General features: G+C 36.3%; 1 protein-coding gene and 1 long non-coding RNA gene across 2 annotated transcripts in view; one reads left to right on the forward strand and one right to left on the reverse strand.

Annotated features, from left to right (window-relative positions):
* LOC5564696 (octopamine receptor) overlaps positions 1-13,633 on the reverse strand; it is a 307,231-nt gene extending 293,598 nt beyond the window's left edge. The window contains exon 1 of the mRNA XM_021837305.1: positions 13,150-13,633. The gene's annotated coding sequence lies outside the window, so the exon portion shown is untranslated. The remainder of the gene's footprint in view (positions 1-13,149) is intronic.
* A 9,770-nt stretch (positions 13,634-23,403) lies between these two features.
* On the forward strand, positions 23,404-24,376 carry LOC110674638. The gene is made up of 2 exons (XR_002499059.1): positions 23,404-23,740; positions 24,189-24,376. It is a non-coding gene; the product is annotated as an uncharacterized LOC110674638 (long non-coding RNA).
* The last annotated feature ends 1,370 nt before the right edge of the window (positions 24,377-25,746 follow it).

Raw genomic sequence — 25,746 nt, forward strand, 5'->3', positions numbered from 1 at the left:
TAATAGCAGCTTTTAAATATATAGTATTTATGGGAGCATCTTCTCTGAAAATGTGACATAATTTAATCAACGGAAATATAAAACACCATAGTTAAATATTATGTCAGTTAAATATTACGGCAGTAAAGAATTTTTTAAAATAAATTGATAAAACTTTTGTTTGTTCTATCGTTAACAAACCCATCTGCGTGGTGAATGCAATTTTTGTCCTACAAAATTTGGGGTCTGGATCTAAGAAAAACTAAATTCAAGACATTTTCTCAGTAAATATGGAAACTTTTTGTGTAAGTGAAAGCTTTATTAGATTTTAGTTTTTGATCTGATTCCATAGTTTTAAACGGCGGTAAGTCATTTGGCATAAAGTCGTTTGGCATAACGGTCGTTTGTCATAATGGTCGTTTGGCATAATGGTCGTTTGGCATAATAGTCGTTTGTCGTAGTTCTGAAACCAAGAATTTCTTAAGATGAGATTCGTTTTTACGTTTCTTTTGAATCTTTCTGATGACATCAGGCTTGTTGTGGAGTCAATAATTGACAAAAATTGATACAAAATGTCACTTTATTCTACAATCATATGCTCTTGAATAAACTAAAGCATATAAGGAAAGTTATTGTCAATAATATTTTATAATTTATGCAGAAATTACCTTTCTTTCAAATATTAATTCTTATTTTAAGTTCTGCTATTGGAATATTTTTTTGCACTGAAGATTTTGATAGATTTAGCACTAATTTACCCTAATCAAACATTTGATTTTTTTATAGGCATAAAAACTGTTGATTTGAAATTTAAACAAATTTCACCTTCTTTTATACATAGTCATAGCCTATGTTCCCAACTGACAAAATGGCAGCAATTGATAACATTGATCTGCTCAAGTTATCAGCGAAAAGAGAAATCGATTACTGGAGTTACTTTGATGGGTTGTGCTACTTTTCCCGTAATGTCGGTTCCCCGAATGTCGTTACCTCGAACGCCAGTATCCCGAATACCAGTTCCCAGAATATCCCGCTTCAACAAAAAGTCTACTTCCCCGAAAAGTTTGTGGCACTCATACTTGTCGTAACTTTAAACATTTCAGGGTGGTGAACGAACTGGCCATCTGATATGCACCCTTCTTTATATAATTGGCGGTTCTTTCGAGTTTTACCGTCCTCAATATTTTTGCCAACATGTGTATAGCCAAGAATGACAGAATACCTGCTTCTTTTGATTGCTTATCGTTCTTGCTCGTTCACCTTCCAGCCACTAAAGACTATTATAGCACCTTTTTAAACTGCATCACTTTTCGGGGAAACGAGTCATTCTAGGAACTAGCATTCGGGGAACCGACATTCAGAGAAACGACATTCGGGGAAGAGTAGGACAATAGCTATGATTCTTTACGCAATTTTTGATGTCTTTTCGTTTTATTATGCCGCAATAGTTTTTGGCGTTCAATCTTCTATCATAAATTTTGCCTTCTTCTAAAAATTAACTGTTCTTTATATTTATACTGTTTTAAATTTTATTATTTAGTCAAGCTATATGTTCACCATTTATATATTTCGCACTTCTTGCAAGATGTGCTGTTAGAATAATAATTACTTTAGAACCTGTAAACATTCAACATATTTTTTTGCAAACACAAGATCTCCTTTCAAGATATGCTGGAAAAATATTAATTCAATCACAAATTTTCCCTCCTTTTGATAATAGACAATGTTTTTGATGTACACTTTCAAAATTAAAATTTATATTGAATCGTTCAAAAGTTTTGCCACTTATATTTTTTTTTTCAAAAATGTGTTGTTCATTTGAGTTATGTTGTGAGAAGATATTTAGTGTTAGAGCCTTAAACATTTTAATCAAAAAATAATCTGCTCTTTTATATAGGCTATTTTTGCACTATGCTGCAATAATAGATCTCTGGATAAGAGCTTTTAATATTTTCCAAATAATTTTTTCCTACTTCTACCAAGTATTTTTCATCAAGTATTACGTACAAACTGGGACAGAGCTTGATCTGCAGCAAAATATGTGCGTCCCTTTATTAACCCCTCTACCGGCAGCTTCAATTTTTACTGCTAAACAAATTTTCAAATCGCGATAACTTTTTTGTTTCTCGATATTTTTGAACCATTTTTTCACAAGATTTCAAAAAACTCTTCTAGTTTAGGAATCCGTGTCGATATTAACCATTGTTGATCTAGTTTTTAAGATATTCCGATGTTCCTTGGGGGACCGACATTCTCCATACAAAATGATATTGGCGGCCATTTTGTATTTGGTCAATTTATCAAAAAAATAAAACATGTACTATACAATGCCAGGTAATAAGGAGCTACTCTGAAAAAATCATACAAATCGGTTCAGTATTCTTGGAGAAATCTGAAAATTACGATATGAGGTTTTTAAGAGTTTTCAAGATCTTTATTTGTCCAGTGTGGTACCAGAAACATAAATGCTCATTACTCAAAGACGGCTGCACCAAATTGCTTCATTTTTTCACAACATACTCGCATTAATGTATCATTCCGAGAAGTGAATATCCGAATACGATAAAAAATATGTAGCCTGAGATATTGACGTGGGTTATGGTCAACGCGTCGGTCCCCCAAGGAATGTTGGAATATATCCGGATCAGATGACCAATGATCAATTTTGACACAGATTCTAAAACTAGAAGAGTTTTTTGAGAACTTGTGAAAAAATGGTGCAAAAATATCTAGAAACAAAAAAGTTATCGCGATATGAATATTTTTTTGACGGTTAAAAATGAAGCTGCCGGTAGAGGGGTTAATAACTGCGAACTTTCTTTGCCAATTTACTATTTTCAATTATCTATATCGCAACAACTCAACGATACTTTATGTTCTGGGATGTGAAGAAAATTATTATTCCAAAAAGATCTTCCACCAGACCCGTCACGAGTTTTATTTGGTTATGCTCTCTAATGTCACTACAATTTTTGACATTCATAGCTTGGATTATCTCTGAACGACCACCACGCTTATTGAGAAACTACGAAAAAAATTTGCTATGGGCTCAGTGGTGTTGATCTCGGTGAAAGATACGAAAATGCCGATATTCATTCAAACTCAATCATTATGCCAAACGACCATTATGTCAAACGGCCATTATGCCAAACGACTTTATGCCAAAAGGCTTTATGCCAAACGACCTTATGCCAAACGGGGTACGATCGTTTTGAACATAACGTTCAGGTAAATTTTTACTTGTTGTTATGCAAAAAATCTTATCAATCTTGCTCGAAAAACTTTGGTATTTGGTATGATAACTTATCAAAACATATTTCAAACTCGTGGAAAATATGCTGTTAGTAACAATTTGGTTTAATTGACACATGTTTTTCTAACAGGTTTTAAGTTTATTCCAATATTCATGTATGAAAAAAGGTTGAGATTTGTTCGTTTTTTCATTGACAAAGTTAGGTTTAGGTCGTAAAAAGAATCGGTCGATAAAAAAATCAGAATTATAATTGTTGTTTTTTTTTTTTTTGAAAAAAGCATCGTTTAGATGTGGAAGTACTGATCCGAGAAATTCAGCAAAGTTGACGCATGGGTTGCGAACTTTCCAAAATGGCCGTTCAAGTTTCCATATGTTGGTAATAGAAGGCAGCATTGCTCGATTTATCAAAAGAGCCAATTATTTGGGAGTATGATATGCAAATACCAATAAATTTAAAATATAACAACACCGAATGTTCACCAAAGCTGAAGAAAGTGTTGCATGCCATACAGTCGGCCGGAGCACAAATGTTCATGTGGCTGGCAACACTGTTTAAGAAGAATAAAGAAAAGATCAAAACCACAAAACTTGAGCGAAATACTCTTCAACTGTAATCCAGTTTTTCATGAAGGGTTCAAAATTTGGTCGTAGCTGGCAACACTACTCAAGTGAAATTGCGCCACTAGTGTGCATGAGACATTTGCTTTGCGGATAAATCAGAATCCTGGCCACTTAGAAGGATGGCGTCTTCGGCAAAGTTCTTCAGTAGCTCGAAGACTATCATTATTCTAGCCAAGAGATTCGATATTTTGCCACCAGGCGGCGCTAGTGAGCATGAAACTTTTGTTTTGCGGATAGTTTAGTTACTGACCACTTAGAAATTAAGCACCTTCGGCAAAGTTGATCAGTAGGTCAAGGGCGATTATTATTCTAGTCAAAAGAATGGAGGGTTTTACATGAAGTGACGCTAGTGAATATGAAACTTTTGTTTTGCATATATTTTAGGATTTTTACTACTTAGAAAGATGACGTCTTCGGCAAAGTTATCCAGTAGCTCATGGGCTACCATTATTTTAGTCAAGAGATTTGAGTTTTTGCCACCAGGTGCCGCTAGTGAGCATGAAACTTTTGTATTGCGGATATCTCAGGATTTTGACCACTTAGAAACATGGCGTCTTGGGCAAAAGTGAGCTACTCAACAAGTTTGCCGAAGACGCTATATATCTAAGTGGTCAGTATCCTGAGATATCCGCAAAACAAAAGTTCCTTGCTCACTAGCGCTGCATGTTGACAATATTTTGAATCACATAGCTTTTAGAAAGATTGCGTTTCAACTACTGGACAACTTTGCCGAAGACGCCATATTTCTAAGTGGTCATGATCCTGAAATAACCGCAAAACAAAAGTTTCATGCTCACTAGCGCTGCCTACTGGCTTAATTTTGAACCTCATAACTTTTATAATGATGTAGCACAGCGCTTGACCTACTGAACAACATTGCCGGAAGCGCTATCTAACTAAGTGGCCAGGATCCTAAGATGACTGCAAAACAAAAGTTTCATGATCACTAGTGGCAAAATTTTGAATCTTATAGCTTTTATAATAATAATCCTTGAGCACAAAATTTCGATGCTCACTAGCGCTGCCTGGTGGCAAAATTCCGCATTTCAATGACCACCTCATGTTAGCCCTTAATCTACTGAACAATTTTGCTAAACAATTTTGCTCTATATTGAATACTTTTTCAGATATTGATCATTTATAAAAACGGTCGTTAATCTGAATTTCGGTTGGAAAAAGAACCGTCGAAAAAAGAGGTCATTACGTCATTTTAGTTTCACATCATTCGCGTCATGATTATTGCGTGTCATAAATATATAAAACAACGTCAATTGACCAATCACATCATTTCATTCGTGTTATTTCAACAACTTTAATGTAATCTTACACAATATTCCGACCGGACCAATGTGCATCGAAAATAACATGAACTAACTTTTTTTTTCTACTGTGCACAAAGCAAAAGAAAATCGTAATGCTTTCAATGCTCATAATACCTCTATTTTTTGATAATTTAGAAAAGTATTGTATTCTGTCAGAAATGAAAAATTTTGTGTGAAAACTGCAAATGTATAGAAAAAGTAGATTTAATCATTATTAGGTCTTGCAATAGGGTCCTAAAGCCCTGTCCTGATTTTAGTGCCAAACGCTTAAGTTTAGACCAAAAACACATGTTTACTCAATTTTCTAATGTTTTCCGTTGGTTTAAGCCCAAAAAACATTTGTTTAGATTTTGTCACATCCTTTGGCTTAAACTCAAATTTTGTGTGTATTTTGTTTTCCGTGTCGCTTACGAAATGTCAGATACGAACAACCCCAGTGGTCGAACTAAAACCCCTGTGATGTTTTTGCCGACTAAGCGAACGTCAAACATGATCAAAAGTGTCAAGGTTCATTTATGGACCAAATTTTTAAATTAAAGTTTAAACATGATATAGCCATTATTTGAGCGGGAAAAATTGCTAAAGTAGTAACAGTAACATGCTTTTTCGTGTTATTAAATAAAAACAAGATTTCATTAAAAATTGTAGTACCCAATTTGAACCAAATTTAAGCCTTCATGAAAGGTGAAGTCCAATTTCGCAGGTTTGGTAGATTATATCACTAAAAAGTATGAAAAACTGTATTTTAAATCTCATGAAAAAATATGAACTCAGCGTTCTACACAACTTTGACGACCTGTAACACAAAATCGTGACGTACAGGAACATTTCTGAGGATGGCATCAGATTCAGAAGATCAAAATTTACCAGAAACAACTAATTTGATTCTTGAGCCACACAAAAATGTTGTTTCTGTCACGCTGTGTTATGCGAATTTCGAGCAATTCAACCAAATGTTGACTATTTGTAATTAACAATACGATTTATTTCACTCAACTTGATCCAAGACGAAATTGCAACAACACTTTCGCGTCCCTATTTTGAATGTTTTGTAAGCTTGTAATATTTGAATGATTAAAAATATAATTAAAACTAGCTAACAAGACATTAGGGCAACTTCACCTGTGGTCCAAGTCATCAGTTGGTTTCAAATTTTTGGACCATGTTGGAAAATTGGAGCTTGCACCGAGTTCCAGTTATTTGTTTCTATTTCGTTGGAAATTTTATTTTTTTGACACATGTTTGTTTGTTTACCAGTGCGGGTTTTTCTCGCTGAAACAACCGCCGTCTTTAGTTCCTATTCATTTGAGGTAAGTAAACCCAGGAACGATATTCCGTCGCTGCTGGTTTTTAAACAATATTTATTCCTCTTCCAGCAATTTCACTAGCAATTCCTTCGAGGAATCCTCCAGGAATTCATACAGGGACACCTCCAGGAATCATCAGCTTATTTTCCGGGGAATCCTTTAGGAATTCTTGCAAGAATTCGTACATGGATTCTACCACGAATTTCTACGGGAATACATCTGAAGTTTGCTCCCTCAACAAAGACCTCCTACAGAAATCTCCAGAAGTGTTTCCAAAAATTCTATCAATGTTCATTCGATGTGCCTACACTCAAAAAAATAATGGAAATTACTGTGGACGTAATTCATAGTATAACTGAATGGCACATGATGAAAATGATAAAACGACACAAAAATGTGTCCTTGAAGATGTATTGAACAAAATATGTAATTTTGCACGTTCAAGGACGCGAAAACGATATCACTATGATCGGCATTTCCCGAATCAGACGCTATGGTATTTGAAATGTGACATAAATTCACGTCATTCGGTTCGCTTCTTTTATGTGCATCCAAAAGACGTAAATTCACACGATTTTTTCGGAGTGTGAAGCAGGATTTCCACCAGGAATTCCTCCTTGGACGTCTTCCAGGAATTTCTCAGGATTCTTCAAGGGGTTTCTAATAGCAATTCCGATGGAGATTTCGTCGAGGATTATCTCCGAGGATTATCTGCAAAAAAAAAAACATTCGGCGATTTTTTCAGAAGATTTCCTTCATGTTTTTCTCTGGGGATTTACACCTGGAACTTCTCCGGAGATTTCCTCCAGGAATTCCTCCGGCGATTTTCTCCAGCAATTCCTCTGGGCATTTTCTACAGGAATTTCATCCAAGAATTTCCTCCAGAGACTTCCTCAGAAGATCTCCCCCAGGGAATCCTTCGTCCAAGATTTCCTCTGATGATTTTTTCAATGATTTTCTCCGTGGTTTTCGCCCTAGAACTCTTCCCAGAATTCATTCGAGGATTTCCTCAAGAAATTTTGTTCGAAGAACTCCTCCAGAGGTTTACCCCCAGAAAACCTTTCGGGGTTTCTTCGAGAATTTCATTCGTCCAGAAATTCCCCTGGAGATTTCGACCAGAAAATTCTTTCGGGGATTTTCTCCAGGAAATTCTCCGAGAATTTTCTCCACAAATTCCTTCGGGAATGTATTCAGAGAATTCATCCGAAGTTTTCCTCCAGGAATTTCGTGGGGGATTTTCACCAGGAATTCTTCCGGCGATTTCAGGGATTTCTCCGGAGATATCCTCAAGAACTCCTCCGGCGATTTTCTTCAAGAATTCTTCCGGGAATTTCATTTCATCCCAGGATTCCTTTGGCATTTCCTCCGGGAATTCCTCCGAGGATTTCCTCCAGGAATTCTTCCGGGGATTTCCTTCGCTAATTTTAAGGATTTCTCCGAAAATATCCCCGAAGATATCTCCTCCAAGAATTGTTACCAGGAATTTAGCAGGGGAATTCCAATAGCAATACCTCCTGGAATTTTGTTCAGAATTTACTCTGGGGATTTCGTCAAGAATAAATCCGGGGATTTATTCCAGGAAATGCGCCGGGTATTTCATTATGAAATTCCTCTGAGAATTTCCCCAGAAATTCCTGAGAGGATTTTTTAGAGAATTTCTCTGGAGATCTCCTCCAAGGATTTCCTCCGAGAATTTCCTATACAAATTCTACGTAGATTTACTCCAGGAATTCCTTCGGGGATTTAATTAAGAAAATCCCCCAGTGATTTTCTCCAGAAATTCCTTCCAGGTTTTTGTTTTTTGAGAATGTATCGGAAGATTTCTTCCAGGAATTTCTTCGGGGGCTTCCTCCAGGGATCCCTCCGGGAATATTCCCCAAGCACTCCTCTGGGGATATTCTCCACGAATTTGTCAGGAAAATTCCAATAGGAATTTCTAAGCAGATTTAGTCCAAGAATTTCTCTGGGGATTTCATCTAGGATTATCTATGGAGATTTTGTTAAGAAATTCCTCCGGGGATTTTCTCCAGAAATTTATCGAAGGATTCTCTAAGAATTTGCACCAGGAATTTCTCCGAAGATTTCCTCCAGGCATTTCCCGTGGATATTTTCCAGGATTTTTTCGATGAGTTCCTTTAGGAATTGCTCTGGGGATTTCCTCCAGGAATTACACCGGGAATTTTTACAGAAATTGATCTGGAGGTTTCCTCCAGGAATGCCACCGGGGATTATTCTCAGGACAAGTTTTTTCCTCCAGCGATTTGCTATTCTGCTTCCTCCGGGGATTTCCCCAATGAATTCCCCCCGGGTTTTCTCCAGAAGGAGGATTTTCTTTCGGGGATTTCGTCAAGGAATTATTTTGAGGATTTCCTTCAGGGATTCCCCCGGATATTTCCTCCAGATTTTCCTGCTGAGATACCTTCCAGGAATTCTTCCGAGAATTATCTCCAGGATTTTCTCAAGTGATTCCTCTGGAGATATCAAGGGTTTATCCGGGGATATCCCAAATCCCAATCCCATTCCAATTTCCATTTACTCCGGGGATTTCATGCAGGACTTTCTCCTGGGATTTCAAGGATTTTTCCGGAGATATCCGCAAGAACTCCTCAAGAGGTTTCCAACAGCAATGCTTTAGAAGATTTCGTCCAGGAATTTCTCCTGAAATTTTATTAGGAAAATTCTTCGGCATTTCCTACAGGAATTCTTTCGGGGATTTCCTCTGGGGATTACAAGGATTTCTCCAAGAACTCCCCCGAACATTTTCTCCAGGAGTTTTTCAGAGGAATTTCAGTAGCAATATCTCCTGGGATTTCGTTTAGGACTCTGCCTCCTTTGGAGCTCCGCCGCAAATGCCTCAAAATACCTCCAAGAATTTCTTTGTTCTTCATTCAGGTTCCTTCGGGAATACCTTAGGAGCTCCACCGATAATTCCTCCGAAGTTCCCTCCAAAATTCAACCGGAGTTTCTACCGTAATTTTTACAGAGTTCCTCCAATAATGTTGCCGTACTGTTTTCAGGAATTTCGCTGCGAATTGCTCCAAGAATCCCGCTGGCAGTTCCACCAGGAATTCTACCGGAGTTCATCCAGGAATCTCTGGCAAGTGTTCCTCCTGGAATGCTCCTAGGATTCATCCAGGATCCCCTCGGGAGTTGTCCAGGAATTCTTCCGAGAGTTCCTCCATAAATTCCATTTTTATACATCTATTTAACATACTGCCTTTATCAGTTGATCAACTACTGGAACACGACGGCATCATTTAGTGCAAGGGAGCAATTTTTTGTGAAAACATAATTATTTTCATGACTTTCTGATAGCATGGCATAGCAAAGACTGGCTTTACATGTCAGTGTTTTCCGCTCCGTGGTTGATCGGAACTGGTAAGAATTGCACTTCGATCCAAATGAATAAGGGATGGGACTTTCTGCTTATTCTTGAAGTGCACAATGTAGCAGATGGCGTATTGAACAATAAGAGCGCCGGCCAAGTCCTTACAGCCAGTTGAGATGGGAAAAAGAATGCTAGTGTGAAATGATTGTTGCTTCTGGAGACCGAGAATACCTCTGCATCTCCACAATTATCACGGAAAGCGTATTGATTAGTGATGAAGGAAAATATCTAGGATCCAAGGGTAAGAAGAAGAAATACGACTCCTGCTTAAAACTATTTTTGCATTTTTGTTTCGCGATGAAAAGTTATGGGTAGAAGGTGGGTAGAAAATTACGTCAACATTCATAATGTCGAACTTTTCAACATCTTTTTAGTAATGACGAGAAGAGAAAGGTTTGTGTATATTAAAATTATATAAAACAGGAACAAGAGTTTATGCCGACACTTGTAGTGACAAACCATCCATAGTTTCTTTTTGAATAACATACAACGCAACTACGATAGAAATGTGATAATATAAACATGGAAAGATCTCACCAGTTGGTAATCCATCCACACTTGCACAACGCGAACCGGACGAGATCCTGGCGTCCCGCAAAAAAATTGTCGTGCTCGGACTTTCCAAAGCACTGAATTATTTATATGGAATTTTGATAGTATAAAAAGCTAAACAGTAGATAATCAACTAAATTTAGAGACGATCTATCCACCAAAAAAAAATATACGTTTTATTCCAAAATCCAATCTACTGATACATTACGACCATTGATACCAGCATCCTTGTCAAAAATTAAGGGTTAAAATTTAAGATATTTAATTCGAAACTTAATTGAAATACTGTAGAAGGTAGGTCAAAACATTCTGATCAATACAGATTTGCTTTCTTCCGATGAAATATCGTCATCATATTCATATATTTTGAACGCCGAGGTCACATCTTAAAGATATTCGAATTTTCATTAGTATAATTATTTGATTTACCCTTAAATTTAGCACATGGGAATTACGATACATGGGTCAATTTACACTACCCATCATAAGGATGGAATCGCGTATTGCAACACAAAATAAATATAATCTCGTGATTCTGAGATGCTAGATCAATGTATTTTTGACATAATTTTTAAAAATACGTCTTTAATCCTCTGCAATTATCTATTTTTGTTGATAAATCACTTTATTGATATTGCAACGATCTCATACTTTTGGTGGGTTATGTATCAATTATGGCAATATTGGGAAAAAAACAGAGATTAATTGTGTTGTTTCACTAAAATGTAACGGCTGATATTCCAATGATGATCCAAACTACTTTATTTTGCTGATATCTATTTATGCCTTGATGAGAATATTCGTGCAATACGTTTCAAAACATATACCTTTTGAAATATTATCGCACGCATATGTCACCTTCTTAGCAGTTTGATAAAGGACACCCGTACCGAAATGTATATTTTTGTCCGGTGAAGCTACTTCCACCGATGGATATATGTTACTTAGTGAGAGTAAATGAACTCAATTAGCTGATGAGTATCAGCTTGCTTTCCTCCATCAGTTAACTTTTTGATAAGGTCATTTTGAGCAGAATGATGGTCCACATCAACGAAAATTCAATTTTTGCCAATGAACCGTTCGCATTTGACATGTTCATTTGACCACTCATCAACCTTTACGTTAAACAAATTTTGATTCGTTCCAACAAGCCTGAAGGCTATTCTACTGGTCTTGCTCTTCTAGACATAGGAAAAGCATTCGACCGTGTTTGGCATGAAAACATGGTTACAAAATTAATAAAAAAAACTTTAATTTTCCAACATACATTGTTGGAAGAAGAAGATATATCCTAATGCTTCCAAAACTCAACTTAAAATATTCCTACATAAAGCATATTTTCACGGTGAGAGGGGTTCCAATAAATTGGTCATATGAAGTTAAGTATGTAGGGCTCATGCTAGATAAAAATTGAACTTTCAAGTCAAACGTAACAAATATGTAAAATGTCTCTATCCACTTATTAAGGTGAAGATAAATCGAAGCCAAACTTGTAATTTTCAAGAGCACGGATCTGGAGAACTAAACATCCATTTAAGCTGAAAACTTAATCGATTGGTCACTAGCTGGTGGTGACCAATCGGTTAGGCTTTCAGCTCATATGGATGTTAGGTTCTCCAGATCCGTGCTCTTGAAAATTTGAACTTTGGCTTCGATTCACCTTCACCTTAATAGAAAATCAAAACTTTGTCTTAAGAACAAGCTTTTGATTTTCAAACAATTTTTCCGGTCGGCAATGTTGTATACTAAACCAATATGGACTAGCTATTGTAATAACAGGAAGAAATCTCTGCAGAGAATTCTCAATAAAATTTAGAAAATGATTCTGAAGCTGTCTCCCTGGTTTCGTGTCAATCTGTTATTGTCACGATAATTACGTTATGTATCTAGGTTGAGTTAGGTTAAGTTAATCGTAAGCGTTTTAGTTTCTCATATAAACAGGTGAAACCATCGCACCTGTAGTAATGTAGAAGCGCTACGGAGACTCTATGATTTAAATAAAGTTATTGTCAAGTTAACACAATATTTCTGGAAAATGTTAGAATCAATCACTTCATAACATATTAGTTTTGCATTATCGATTGCACCAGATGACACTTGAGTTCATTATGTGAGAATAGTTGATGGTCCATAATTGGTACACTTTTGTGGCGAATGCTAGGAACACCATTACCATAATTGGTACAAAAACAATGATTTTCAAAACAAATTTTTAGAAACCTTACGCCAAATGATTCCTAACACTATTTATTTCGTCTGTGTCACAAGGTTTCATACTAGTTATAAACATCAACAAGTCATGTTCATGTTTTAGTAGCGCGTCTTAAAACTTATACGTATTCAGACTGTTGGCATATTGCATCCATAATAGGTACACCTACCCTACGTAACGAAATTCCTTCAAATTCACATGGAATCACATATCATCTTATTAACATCTTTTGAATGTTGAATATGAACCTGGTAGATACTTGATTCGTTCATGAGTGCGAGTGAATGATGCGTCGTACGAGATTTTTTTCAAACATTGCAATATTCGTTGAATATGTCACAAAATCTTCAAATCACGATAACTTCCAATTTCCTCGATGAAACTTTTTCAAACTCACTAATAGGATGCCAGGATACCATATCTTTCGAGTGATCGTTACCGAACTGATGATCATGTTATTCCGTTAATAACGGTTTCAGTCACACCGTGCAATCTAAACGCGCGATTTCACTTACAAGCACCAAACGTCACTGCTTCAGTAATAAATTCACTCCCAAAAGGTCACCAAAAACGCATTAATCCAACTGCTTCCAACGGGACAACAGGAACCGGGTCACTCCAAACCATTTCACATTCCGCGAGCAAAAAATAACAGTGATTTACAGCACTGCGCTCTAGGTGAAGGCCTCCAGCAGACACTGACCTAAACACCCAAAATCACTAAGAATAGTCCTATGGAGAACGCGGCGCGCCGCGGTTTCACTTCCGAGAGGTCCTTCGGACGACAGGCGACCAATCCGGATGAAGGTTCGAATCGAACTGTACTCCGCTGCAGCTAACCAAGCGGTGGCGAACATCCACTTTGTAGTGTTTACCTTAGGGTACTGTGCGGTGGCAACTCAACAATAGTACCCACCAGTCTACCGCGCGGTTGAATCTCGGTTTCCAGCTGCTTCTCGCTCCAGCTCCGGGAACGGTCTGTGCGAGAGCCCTTTATCAGTGCGCTTCATCAAATGTGACAGCCTCCTGCTTCTATTAGTGTAATGAGATGTTATTATGCTGGCAGATGTAGATGAAGATAGCGAGTTTTGGCGGGATTTTTATGCACATGCGTAGTGGGTGGTTCGTTGACTGGAAAGACCATGCTGCTAGTCGGCTTTAGCCGACGGAATCGTACGAATGGAATCAGGTGCCGAAGATTTGGCCAGAGGTTGGGCGTCAGTTCGTCATATGGACTGGTTCTTATTATTACAGCTTCTGCAGTACATAGTTCCAATCGCATATGGAGGATTCATTAGTTACGTTACACTAAATTTTCGAATTTCTGACTTCACTCACGTCATTTTACGGTTTTTTTTTCTACATTCAGAGAAAGTTAGATTGTGGTTTTTGAATGGATCATCGTCAATAAACATGGGTGTATCCAGGATTTCCGCCAGCTCCCCCTAGTGACCTTGAAGATTCAGTCATGAATCATACACAACATCTGCACCTTTTTTGCATGAAACGTGAAACTATGAACACACCCAACCTCCAGAGTAGAGCAAAGTAGAACCAAAACATGTCTTGCGTTAATTTGTTGAGCTTCACGGTGTGTTTCGTAGAACAACTTTATTACAAAAAAATAGGTAAGTCTGAAACTTCGCCACAATAAAGTCTAGGTCTCTCGCGTTCATTTGCTGCCAAAACCAAAATAATCGGTCGGGGGGTCTAGAGTATTTTTTTTTTTTGATTTTGAGTGACTTGCAAATATGTTTGTATTTGCGTATCTATGTGTTTATGTACATTAGGGCCATTTAAAATTTGAAAATGTTTGAGAATCCAATATCCCATATGTTTCTTACCATCCTTACTATAAAAATAGTGTTCTGTGAAATTTTCAGCTTTCTAGGTGGTGATTTAAAGGTGGCCCAAAGATAATGTAGGTTTATATGGAAATTACTATGAAGAAATTTTGAGATTTGTTCCAAACACGTTTGTACTGTAATGTAAGTACAAACTTATTATCCCATTGTAAAAACTCAATCTTCAAACCATAATAAAAAATTTGCTGAAGAGAGAAATTCAATCCGACGGATAGCAGAAGAAATATTCATGAGTTTGATTGCTATTACGGTTAACTCTCCCTTACTCGATATTCTGTATCTCGATATCGAGTTAGAGAACCATATTAAAAGTTGGTTTTCATGGCTAACTCGATGGTCCCTTGGATGGCAGTTGCACTGGTTTTGTGTTCTGTAACTCGATACCCCTCTAACTCGATGGTCCCTTCAATATCGAGTAAGGGAGAGATGACTGTATTTAGCTTAATGTGGGATTATAGCCCTGCAAACATGTACACAAATCCCAAACCCATTTTAGCCTCATGATGTTAGTTTCTTATCTTTTCATAAACACTGTGCCATTAAGAAAATAACTTAAAAACTATAAGATTTGAAGCTTTTTAAATACCGTTTTGATTCATATTACGGACAGCTTTTAATTCCGGACACTCTTCTTTGTATGAGAAACATTTCACACGAAATGTTTCAATTTTTGCCGTTCAAAAGTTCGCATTTTCGAAGCTTGTTTTAATAAACATTTTACATGAATATCCATGAAAATTTACAATGCTCAACTGAGTAGACGTCTGTTTAGTGGTTTGACGATTTCGATCGATCATTTGACTTATCTATTTATGATTTTCATGAGCTGTCCGGAATTGGAATCAAAGTGTCCGGAAATCAAGGCAAAAGTAAGGAAGCGTCCGGAATAAGAATCATGGGAAGTCTACACATTTTCATTTATTTAAAATTATTCATGTTGCGGAATCAAAATCTTGACCCACCATTCGAAAGCTAAGGGCTTTTATGGCTCGATGACGCTGAGGAATCATACAAACTGATATATTTTACATGCTTTTTAATGAGTAACGCTTCACTGGGGCCTTAAGTGTCCGTAATATGAATCAAAACGGTACCATCCAAAATAGCATATTTTTCAGCACCAAGAGGCAAGTATGTTACAAGGTTTACCACATGCGGAGCTCTCTACCAGTGAATTCGAATAACTGAAATTGTTTTATTTGAAAGGCGGATGAGTCACTTTTGTAGCTACGAGTAAAAAGAGAAATCTCGCATAATTAATGACCTCGTCCTAAAAGCCATAGGTGTGTAGCTTGTTATTACTGAGCAAACGAAAGGATTTACCGTCAAGTCATTGATCGCCGTGCGGCCTCCATTCAGCGTGCACATATACAGATTCCTACAGAATATTCATACAGATTTCACAAATTATTGTTTTGTTGGCAAAATAAGATAAAACTGATGAAATTATGTAGCTCTAGTCGCAATGAATTTTAAAAAACTTAGTATAGGTAGCCAAAACCATGTGAATTCTTTTCAATAATGAGTCAAACCTCGAATTTTCAAGAGCACAAGTCTAGAGAAGCAGACAACCGGTAACTCACTGTTCACTCGCTGGTGGCGACCAATCAATAAAATGTTAAACGCAAAAGGTTGTCAGGTTCTCTAGATTTGTGCTCTTGAAAATTCGAGGTTTGACTTCGATGCATCTTCACCTTAGGACGAGACCATAAGTTTTGCGAGAAATATTCCCTAATAACTTCTCACATCATTATGACCAATTTAATTATGCTTATTACAGCTCTTCTGACCAAGAACAATTTTACCTTCCATGCCAAGGTGTTCAAATGGTTTGATCTTGCAGTTTGTCCCGTATCTCCATACGTTCAACGCAATGTTCGTCGGTACAAAAACACATAGGGAGCCGGATCCTATTCTTGGTACTTTTGATTCACTTCGGCAGTGGGGTTTTTTGAAATCTACTGAGCTCATATTTGGCCACAATATGCATCGCGTTCGAGTGCTTCTCATTGCAAAGTTTCAGACAATTCAGCCGAGAAAAACCCTCATGCCAAAGTGAATCTTGGAAGAGCACAGGTAGCTCTGCACCCTATCCATAAATACTTCACACAAAATAAAAAAAAATGTTCTAGACCCCCCGACCGATTTTTTTGATTTTGGTCTCAAATGAAAGAGCAAAGTCTAATTGTTTTTAGTTCGAAATTTCAGACTTACCTATTTTTTATAATAAAGTTCCTGCACAAAGACACCGTGAGCTTCACCTTGAGTTTGATTGGCCGCCTGCGGTTTCTACTCCAGTATCGCCAGATCAGCTGCACTTACACAAGAAACCAACCAGATAACTGCTTAGGACTAACAGACAGCCTCAGTGTATAAGTTCTGGCGCCTGCAATGTCAGAATGCAGATCAATGAGAGGAAGGAATAGGAGTTGATGATGCATTTGACGGATTTCACGCCAACTCGACAAAGGGATTGGCAGCATTCAATGAAACTTTCGTAATTTTTTTTTTTCAAAATGGATCTAGGAAAGGGTCAAAGTTTTTTTTACTTTTTTATAAACCCGTATAACTCAAAAACGGTAAGACCAACAAAAAAGTGTTGTATGGGGGACTGTCGTGAAATTTCCTGAAGTTTTAGAAAAAAATATTGAAAAAAAAAACATTTCTAACACTGAAAAAAAAAAATGATTCAAAACTTTAAAGTCGATTTAAAAAAAACGGCCATTTCAGATTTTGATCATCCTTAAGCAAACATTTTCGTAATTAAATTTACTAAAAGTCGTCCATACATTGCAAATTGGGCATATTTAATGGAAAAAAGTTTTTGTAACAACGAATAATTCCCAAGCAACGATACTTGACCCATGACACAGTAGCAGTTCAGCTATTTATTTCAAAATTGATAAATTTTGTTAAACAAAAAATAAATTTCTCAAAAGTTATTTTTATGTCCTTCCAGCTTATGTAATTTCACGAAAATACATGGATTGGAAGCAGAGTGACACTTTTTTGCCACATCCCACGGCAAAGGCCTATGTGACGCTATTGATGGCACTCTCAAGCGAATGATAAAAAGAGCAATTCTTGCAAAAGACTATGGAAACACAATCGCAACTCCGCGAGAACTTTTCTACTGGACAGTGAAACAAACTAATAAATGTATCACCAAATTAAATTTCTGTTATGTATCTAATGAACAATATGTTAAAATGTCAGAGGAATTGGTGGAATTGCTTGATAAGGTTAAAACTGTCCTTGGTACCTAAAAATATCATTGTTTTATGCCTATTAGTGATACACAAATTGCAGCCAAACGGTATACCAATTCAGATGATGAACCAAACATATTCAATTTATTTAGTGAAGCCCAAAAAATAATGTAAATATTTATGTGCAGATACTACGTTTTAGGATACATAGCAATGATAAAAATTATTATGCATGATAATAAAACAAACCACGACTTTTTTTCATTAGCATAATATTGACCCTTTTTAGACACCTATTTAGATTGGCTTTGACCAAATAAGAAATGAAATATTATCGTGATATCTCTCCAACCCATCGGATTGTTAGACGGAGTTCATTTTTCATAAGCGGTTTGGTGCGAGATCAATTGTATCTAATTAAAAAAAACTTTGTATATTTCCGTTTTTTTTTTTTCTTTTAGCCACTCCCAATAAAACAAATATAATCTATTTTGTGATTAAAACTCATTTATCATTTGAAAATATGATCATACTAGACTTTTTAAAGCGAAATAAAAAAAAAAAAAAAATTTAAGTCCAATTAACACTCGATGTTAGAAAAACTTTTTTCCCTAAAATATGCCCAATTTGCAATGTATGGTCGACTTTTATTAAATTAAATTACAAAAATTACAAAATAATTTTTGTTTTCAGTGTAGAATTTTTGTTTTTTCAATTTTTTTTCTAAAACTTCAGCCAATTACATCACTTTTTTGTAGGTCTGACCGTTCTCGAGTTATACGGGTCTATAAAAAAAGACGGGTTCCTTAAAAAGTTAGACCCTTTCCAAATGTTAGTCTAGATCGATTTTGAAAAAACAAAGTATGTAAAGTATCTTAGTTTCACATAGTCTTCACACCCAGAAAGTTGCTATTAGTTAGCAGATTGTCTATGTATCAGGCGTAAGGAAATGATGGAATGATGGAAGAATGAAAGCGTAGGGGAACGGTTTCCGTCTTTGGTTCTAGCGAAGGCTATGAATGAATAGTTTAAAGATGATATGTTAAGAGTGGAAGATAGAAACAAGTGAGTGATACAACTACAAAATACGGAGAAATGGGATTGAACCCAGGATCTTTTGTTTATGAAACAGAACAAAAGGATTAAACAGAAACATTAAAACAAACATTAGACCCCCAACCTCTTCGTAATTTCTTCAGATTTTTTTTCCAAATTAACCCCCAAATCTCTGCAGGCATCCCAAAAACAGATTTTCGAACTGTTCATTCAAACAATCCATCCAAAATTTACAAATTTCACTATTGATACATTCAAGTTTTAACAAATGCATTCGAATATTTGCTCTTGATTTTTTTCAGGAATTATATTCAAAACTCCTTTAGGGATTGTTTCACGGACACTGCAATTCTAATTCCAGGAATTATTTAAAAAATATTAGAAACAATTTCTTCAAGATCGTTATTTAGACATAATCCCATGTTGTCTTCGTAGCCATCCGGTTAACGGTGTCAGTCGTTTAGGCGTGTTGTGAGTGCCTCGGAGTGTGAGTTCAATCCCCGCTACAGTTGGTGGAAACTTTTTGTTAAACGAAAATTAATCACTGGTGCTTCGTATTGTTCTTTGCCTAATCTAAGTGATCGTTCAGTTTGTGTAGCTCTTGCTGAAGACGGTGTAAACTGCATTTTTAGTATTATTTGAGCTTCTGTCATACATGTTCCAGATTTCTATCGACTTCCTTGGAGGAATTTCTTTAGAGATTACAGTCAACTCTCCACATCTCGATGTTCTATATCTCGTTATCTCTCCCTACGTTGATGATTTTTTTGGCCTTTTCATTCTGCATGTATTTACTCTCTCCATATCTGGATATCCTTCTTTTCTCAATGTCTTCATATCTCTTAATTATTTGTTCCCAATTTTCTCTTCATATGTCGATATGAGCATTATCGAAGGTAACTAGACCAAAATTTTGGGATGCAAAACAAGTTTAGAACGCAAAATGACGTCTGATTGTTTCTTATTTTATTGGTACCGGAGTAGTTTTCCATCAAGTATTCATTAAAAACTTGTTCTTTGTGTCCATCTCTCTCTATCTCGATGGTCCCTTTGATATCGAGATGTGGAGAGGCGACTGTATAAATTTTGATTCGTGGATATCTGTGAGGAAAACTGAAGAAAATCCTAAAATATTTTTGAGAAATTATTTCTAGCATACTTTCAAGGATTCTTTGTGATTTAATATCAACAACTACTCCAAGAATCAAGAATTACCTTAGATCCTACACAGGCTCATATAAGAACTTCTTTTACTAGAAACAACTATTTTTCAGAAGCTTTGGTTTGAGCATAATTTAAAATACATATTCAGAGATTTTCACATAAATTTCCCCAGAATACCTTAATAATCCATCCTAAATCCATCCTCCTCCATGAAAATATCTGATTTTTTAATGAACAAATAAAAATAAATCTTAAAGTGATTTAACAAAATATATAATTCCTAAAGCGTGATTATGGGTACGATGATCGATCGAATTCATGAGAAAATGCATGAAGAAATTGCCTGAAGAATGTATGAAGATTCATAGAGGTGATTTCAGATTTATACTTGAAGGAATCCCTACAAACTAGAAAGTTTGGAAATATTGGGTAGAGGTTTCATAGAAGTTCTCCGATGAGAGAAAAGGCTATTCTCAAGGACGGTTTTTGTCATAAATTATTTGATGGTTATTGATTAAATTCTTAAACAAGGTGAAGAAAAATATATTTTTGAGAATATAAGGTCTTATTCTTCTTTCTGGCGTTACGTCCCTATTGGGACAGAGCCTGCTTCTCAGCTTAGTGTTCTTATGAGCACTTCCACAGTTATTAACTGAGAGCTTACTATGCCAATGACCATTTTTGCTTGCGTATATCGTGTGGCAGGTACGAAGATACTCTATGCCCTGGGAAGTCGAGAAAATTTCCAACTCGAAAAGATCCTCGACTGGTGGGATTCGAACCCACGACCCTCAGCTTGGTCTTGCTGAATAGCTGCGTGTTTACCGCTACGGCTATCTGGGCCCCGAGAATATAAGGTCCCCTTGTTGGTATTCGCAGTGGATATATGGAATCACCTATTATCGGTTTCTTGGATAATTCTACGATGAATTCCTGAATTATGCATTTCAAGATGGCCGAAGAAATTCCGACTGATTATGTGTTGTTATCTCTTATCGGTTTCTTGAATTCTTCGAAGTATGGATCATTAAAATAACCACAACGGGCACTAGGAAAAGCACAGATAGCGCCACCATAGTCTTGTGTGTTTGACATAACAGCGATGCTGTCACAATTTGAAATCCCATATACCGTGGCGCCGCTGCTTTGATGCGGTGTGTGCCGAAAGAGTTACCTTCAATGATCCATTCTGATGAGAATTCATTTGAATTTCAGATCAGATGGTTGGCAGATTCCTGGCAAGATCCATAGCGAATAAGATTTTCGATCAAAGTCTGATTGTAGTTAGGCTTCGAGAAGTATTCAAAACAAAACAAAATCATAGAACAATTAAACATATATATGAATGCTGATCCAAATATTTATCTTTTTTGCAAATCAGTTGATTTTGAATTTTTTTTTCGGAAGGTCACTACCCCTTTCTGTCCCTCCAGGCAACTACAGTGCTGTTCTGAATAATATCAGCGCATGTCGATTTTCATACAAAATGCTCAACTTTGACATGCTGTAGTTTTGTTCCCTTTCAAGCAATCGAGTTGCAATTTTCTCCACAGAACTACAAATATGCCCAATTTTGTAAACACAAAATTTCAAAATTTTCTAAGCCCCTGCCGGAAAGTGAGATACTAGGTGAAATTGTTCGAAAAAATAGCAGTTTTAAAATTTGAATTTCGGCTTGACATTATAGTTTTAAATTGTATATCACTTACCATTGGAACAATCTCCTCCTACTTATCAAACCTACACCTAAACCGAAAATGTTTAAAATATTTGTAGAAGAAAAATTTTAAAATGAAAAACTGCTATTTTTTCGAAAAATTTCACCTAGTGTCTCACTTTTCGACAGGGACTCAGAAAAATCTGAAATTTTGTAGTAACAAAATTGATCATATTTGTAGTTCTGTGGAGAAAATTTCAGCTCGATTGCTTGATAGGGAACAAAACTACAGCATGTCTAAGTTGAGCATTTTGTATGAAAATCGACTTGCGCTGCTATTATTCAGAACAGCACTGTATTAATGAACGAGCATAAAATTGATTTCACATGTTTCACACAAAATCGAATGCTTTTGAAATCCTTAACACCACATTATGAGCAGTTACTCTTAAGTTTTGTATGACACGTTTTGCAATAAATTTTATACATGCACCCTACTCTTTCTTAAAAAATAAAACGCGTGACTTATAAAAAGTCCGGAGTGTTTCAGATAGACGAGTTCCATACGGTACACGATTGTCGGGTTATACATAAGCATTATACAATTTCGCCAAGAAATCTTCAAGGAAATTTCGAGGAACACCCAAAGAATTTATAGGAGAATCTTTCTCCAGGTATCTCCCAAGAAGTTTTCCGGAGGACTCTTCCAGCCATTCTAAATTCTTCTCCTATGACTCTTCTGAAAATTTCTCCTGAAGTTCATTTCAGATATCAAAACGCTTGGTACCGTAAAACGGGGTAACTTTAATAGTTTTTTGAAGAAAACTTGAATATTTATGCATGCTGTTTCAAAGAATTATAATATATATTTTTAAAACAAATACTGGTATCCGAACTATCTATTGCAGTTGATAGATTGACAAAAGATTTATTCTGGATGGATATATCATTTTTCGAATAATCGAAAGTCGGTTTTCTATTTTGGGGTAACTTTGATAATGGAGTATAAATCGAACAATATTGAATGCATTACGGAACATTTATAAAACGTTGTATACCTCTTGGCGTTTAACGCTGTTTGGAAATTTCTGAATGAGATTACAAAAGTGGTCCCAGTTTATATAAATGGTTTTCGCTAAGAGATTTGCGACCGAATTCATGTTCTGCTACAACTAGGCTGTCAAGGATAACCCGCATAGAAAAATACGATTTGTCGTACATTCAAAACAGTAACACACCAATTTTCGTTACAGTTAACGTATAACAAACAGTTGCTTTTATGTTAAACAGTACGCAATTCAAAGTTGAAGACAATTAAGAATCATTTCAGTATTAAATACTGAATAGTAACAATTACTTAAACTGTAGTGTCATTGTACAATTATATAAAACTGTCAAACCGTGGGAAATGGTTGAAACATAGCATCAAAGTTCGCGAAATGGTTCACTTTTGTATATCCGCAAACGAGTCCGTAACACACTCACACATGTTAATTTAATTAATATATTACAAATGCTTAACAGTTTGGCGAACCGTTGCACGCATTGGTGAGCGTATACATTTTGAATTCATTTAGCTGCAAATGCTTAAAACAACTAACAGACCTATGTTTACATTTTCATCAATCAATAGAATTTATCTTACCCTCCATCACAACTGATCCGAAAATCATTATTGTCCAAATTTATTAGATTTGCGGATGTATCAAGAATTCCGATTTTAGTCGATTTGAAAACCAATATTTTTCAAAAAAAAATTACATCTACTGTAAATTGTTTTTAGCGTGTCCTGTTTATTTTGTTCTTGAAGTAAAAAAAGCAAAGAAGTGAAAATTTTGTAAAAGAGTGCAAATTAGTGAAAAAAAAGTCTATTTTCATACCAAAAGAGCTCTTGATGGTTTCCGTGACACGCCTGCTGATCCTTGTGTGCTGTCGGTGTTATTTGCCCATCACAACGCTTCATCGTCATTGCAGAAACCGCAGAATTTTCCCCTGTAATCGACGGCCGGATTTGGATCGAATGGAAGATGCTATCTTCGGGTAATCAACGCAAAGCCAGATCAGATCCCCACCGCGGAAAATGGCAATGAAATATACCTTCGGATTTGCCTTTCCATTTGGACCAATCGAAAACTTCACTCAAAGATTTTGCAAGGTAAGTGTTAGTGGCATATAATAGTGATTGTCCTTACTGGGGTATTTTCCCATAACTTCACGCGGCTTTCGGAAACGACGCGCGGCACTTTGCTCACCCCGTTATGGTTCTTAAGGGCTGTTCAAATATTACGTAACGCAACATGGAGAGGGAGGGGGTCTCACATAGTGTCACGGTCCATACAAAAATTTAAAATTTTCCATTCAAAAGATGTTACGTGGGGTGGAAGGGGGTCTAGAATTGACAAATTTTGCGTTACGTAATATTTGAATGAACCTTTATGGGAGAATAACAATACGGTATTTGCTTAAGTGCGGCGCGTCGTTCTCTCAAAGGTAGATCGCGTGAAATTTTGCAAGTACCCTAAGGGAAACAAACCAACCGCCGCGCGGCGTATACTATTCAAGGAATATGACAATAAAATTTGTTTGTCTCCTTTCTTTTATAGAACCTGTACCCCATTGGACAAGTGAAAGGAAAGCAATGGCACGACATGACCAGACCATTTGCAATCCGGATACATATGGAAACGAGTGTGAAACTTCCAACAGGAAAAATAGTGTCAGCAATAACACCATGAACGCTAGTGTGTCATTAGAATCGATGGCAATATAAATACAATTTTTATATTTTAAACTTGTGTTCGTCAATTTATTTCAAATGAGAGAAACCAACAGTATGGCATAGGGTAAAAATTACAATAAAGCACCATAAAACAGATATTACACATACGTTATTCAATTTTGTACCAACTTTATTGTTCCACTATTTAGATACAGTTTGCTTTACAGTGGATTGTTACAGTATATAGACTGTTCCTCAAATTGTGAATGGAAAAAAATGTTCGAGAAAATCGGCATTTTTTTATGGTTGCATAACTTAACCGCCTATTCCCTACATTGTTATTTTCCCAAATACCATTCCCCAAACTGTAAAAATCATTCATGGTATTGTTGGTTTATTGTTACTTTGGATGTTCTATGGAACTGTTCATAAATTGTCGCAAATAGTTGCGGATGGTTTCGGAAACAGTGGCTGTATTGTTTTGGTTTATGCGGGAAGTGACGAACTCATTGTGACTTCATGAAATAGTGATCGTAGAACTGATTGTTTGTGAGCGTTTCAAAAATGATAAAATCTTATAAATTTTTAATATTTGCATATAAAGTCTACTTTTGCATTCTTAACTTTTGCTTAACTGATCAACAGAAACTTTGTTATTTCGTTTAGTATGTTGTGGGTCCCACATTATCAAAGTTACCCCGTTTTACGGTACATCATAAAAATGTGCTAGATGGTGAAGAAACGATTTAATTCAAAACTGATTAGGCGGCGTCCATTTATTACGTAACGCTAACATTGGAAATTTTCGACCCCCTCCCCCCCTCCGTAATGCTTTTTGTATGAAAATTTTCAAATTTTTGTATGAGTCGTAACGCTCGAGCCTACTCCCCCCTCCCCCCTCCCCCTAGAGCGTTACGTAATTTGTGGATTGCGCCTTATGCTATATCTGTGTGGAATATTATTGGCGTGTCTATTTATCAGTTGAAAGCCGCGCTTTTCGATTTGACCGTGTACTGGAATAACGTCATTGCTGAATCAGGAAGGATCGAATCCACACTTATGTGTATGGGTGATAATTACATGTACACACCAAATTTTTATTGCTGGCTACCAGCAAAATTTTGCTGATTTTTTTTTTGCGCTGTGATTCCAGCAATATAAAATTCAATGAACATTCAGCGAACTGGATGATCAGAAAAATGGCAGCTTGTTTGCTGAACATTCAGCAATACACAAGCCCGGTTGCTTATCAACCCCTCTACCGGCAGCTTCATTTTTTATCGCAATAAAAATATTTAAATCTGGCATTTCGGTAGGGACACGGAAAACAAAATACACCAGAATATTGAGTTTAAACCAAGAGGTAAGATAAAGTTTCAAAATCCACAAAAAAATGTTTATTTAGACTTAATTTAACGAAATGCATTTGAAAATTGAGTAAA

Source organism: Aedes aegypti, chromosome 1 (assembly GCF_002204515.2).
Source record: "Aedes aegypti strain LVP_AGWG chromosome 1, AaegL5.0 Primary Assembly, whole genome shotgun sequence".
NCBI lineage: Eukaryota > Metazoa > Arthropoda > Insecta > Diptera > Culicidae > Aedes > Aedes aegypti.